The 2786-nt window shown below is 42.3% G+C and overlaps 1 protein-coding gene across 2 annotated transcripts in view; it reads right to left on the bottom strand.

Annotated features, from left to right (window-relative positions):
• Positions 1-2786, bottom strand: part of CPEB3 (cytoplasmic polyadenylation element binding protein 3) — a gene marked incomplete in the record, with an annotated part of 190369 nt that overhangs the window by 94804 nt on the left and 92779 nt on the right.

A 2786-nucleotide genomic window follows, 5' to 3' on the forward strand; every position in this document is an offset into this window, starting at 1 on the left:
CTTTCCCTCTCACTGTTTTTCTCTCTGCAGCAAACACAAGTACCCTATGACAAAACACAAAACAAAATAATAATAAAAAAGATGTAGGCATCTAAATGTACTTGTGGTTATGACAGTTTAACCCCACTAATCTAGGCTGCATTTCATATTATTCAAAAATATAGGAAAAGACTATATAGAACTATTTTTATTGTTATTGTTAACTCTAAGGCCAAATGAAGTTTGTAGAGCAAAAGCACCTACCCACTCCACATGACTGTAAGAAAGATCCTAGTTAGCCTACTGATAAATTTAACAAAAAATACAATTCTTGTATAATTTTATGTATCAGAAATCATAAAAACAATTAGGATTAAACAAATAAAATAGAAAAAAGATATAACACAATAATGCCATTTGGCATGACAAATAAACTCTTAAGTTTAAAAACAAATACATTTCCTGCTTGAGTCAGTGAGTTCCTGGTAAAATTTTCCACTAGCTTCTACTCTAAAACTGAACTGTCTTGAGTACTTTAAGTTTTGAGAGAGAAAAAAAAATCCCTTCTAAAATAAATTCATATACTGTTAAAAAAAAAAAGGGCCTTCCGAATTTAGTCGATCCTGTCTAGATTTCCCTGAAGCCTAGGCTCTGCGTCACAACTGCCAGCTCTCTAAAGCAGAATATAAATAGCCTTACAAAAACACTGAACATTTATTTCTCTTACCAAAAAAAAGTTACTAATATAACTCTGTTTATTCTATGAGCAACCCCAGGTGGTGTACGAAAAGCACTGTTTTGATGTTGGAAATTAATAAATAAAAAAGACCAAAGAAATTTTTGTTAGGTACTTCCCAGCTTAGCTACAAAGAAACAGAACAAAATTTTGTCACCTCGTGCCACCCTTCTTTTTCAGCCTGGCAGGAACACACAATAGACAGTAAATTCTCATTCCTTGATGTTTGTTTTGATCACTGAGGGGAAAAGAAAAAATGGATGTGCAGCAACCACAGGCAGAACGAGCGAGCGTTCGAGACATCCGGAGCTGGGCTCCCACGCTACCAGGTGCGCTCTCCCCGCAGTCTGCACTCAGGGAATTTCACACCTACTAGGGGTCAGGGCACACGCCCAAAGGGCCATTTCTCATAGGATGTCCCTAGCCACTCTTTGCCTCAACCCCTCAGAAAGAAAAGTCCATGCAGGAAGGAGAGGGGAGACTAAATTACTTAAGGAAATACTGCATACTTTACGGCCTTGCCAGAGATTCCAACCCATGCCAGAAAATGAAAGACTACGACAATTCTCCAGGAAAGAAACATGAATGGACTCCAGCCTTACTCAGACTTAAGACAGAGGAACGCTACAAAATTCTCTGGAAAATGCCTGAGGAAATACGTGTCCATACTCCAGGAATACCAAACAAACAAGCTACTTCCCGGCCCAAGGAATCACGTCTGGTGGGGAGATAGGCGAGTTCACAAATAATTATGAAAGTACCAGCAAAGATGGTACCACTTACGGCCCTTCTGGATGGGGTAAAAGAACTTTAGAGAAGAGAAACAGTTGTTAAAGTATTATTATTATTTAAACCTGTGATAGGCTTGTGGAACAGGAAAGAGGAAGCACCCCCAAAGGGTCCCCATCTCATTCATCAGGATCCTGGACACTCAATCACACAGAAGGGCAATTTTGAGTAGAATATTGTAGAAGTTTCTAAAATCAAGAACAAGACTCCCCAGAGAAAGTACTCTCAAAATGGCTCTTGATTGGGCCAGCAGGTGGTGTGGTGGTTAAGGCACTGGACTCCCACATGACTGACTGCAGTTCAAATCCCAGACCTGGCAGCCTGAAAATCCTGCCAGGCGCATGTGTTTGTGTACCCAAAATCCCAGGAGGAGAATGGGGAGAAGGGATGGTGGCATGGTCATCTCTCCTGGGAGGGCGATTTTTCACTTTCCCTCTCACCATCTCTCTGTGTGAGCTCGTGTACCCTATGGCAAAACCTTAAAACAAAACAAAACAAAACAAAACGGCTCTTTTATCTTTTCCTCCAAACCTACTCCTTCTCTAGTGTTTATCAAAATCTCAGTAAAAATGGCTATTACCCACACCAGGTTCAATTACGAAATCTAAGTGTCATCCTTGACGCCTCCCCTCCCTCTCATACTCCACGTCAAACCTGTCTCACTGTATCCTGCCAATTCAAGTTCCAGAAAGAACTTTCCATTCCGTTCTCTCCATCTCCGGTCCTAGCACTGGAGTCTAGACCTTGTGTCTCTGCTGTATCTAGCAGTCCAGAGCCTGTGGAAGCTACTGACTCAAACCCTATCACCCACTACGCTTTTCTCCAGAAAAAGACCCGAGTCTCCACAGTCTCGATCTTCAATCTGAACATGTAACCACACTCTGCACCACCCTTAAAAGCCCTCACTGACTTTCCACTGCTTCTGGAGAAGTACGAACGCATCACTGGGACTATGAGACCTCTGCAGACCTTTTACAGCCCAGTGGCCGCCTCTCGCTCCTGCTCACGAGCCCTGCGATCACACAGCTCTTTCTATCTCCTGGTTATCCTTCCTTACCACAGACCCAAAGGACTAGGTATTCTCTTTAGCTAAAACAAACACCCCCTTCTCAGTCTCAACCTGCAATTTCCTAATTCATTCCTACTCATTTTCGAGGTCACAAGTGAGATGCACTTGCTCGGGTGGAACTTTCCTGAGCCCTTAGATTAGGTTAGGTCTTCTATTCCGGCACCTGGGATCTCCTCCTCCCAGTTACCACTATACCATTTGTGTGGGGTTTAT

This window comes from Tupaia chinensis, unplaced genomic scaffold, assembly GCF_000334495.1.
Source record: "Tupaia chinensis unplaced genomic scaffold, TupChi_1.0 Scaffold000217_1, whole genome shotgun sequence".
Classification (NCBI taxonomy): domain Eukaryota; kingdom Metazoa; phylum Chordata; class Mammalia; order Scandentia; family Tupaiidae; genus Tupaia; species Tupaia belangeri.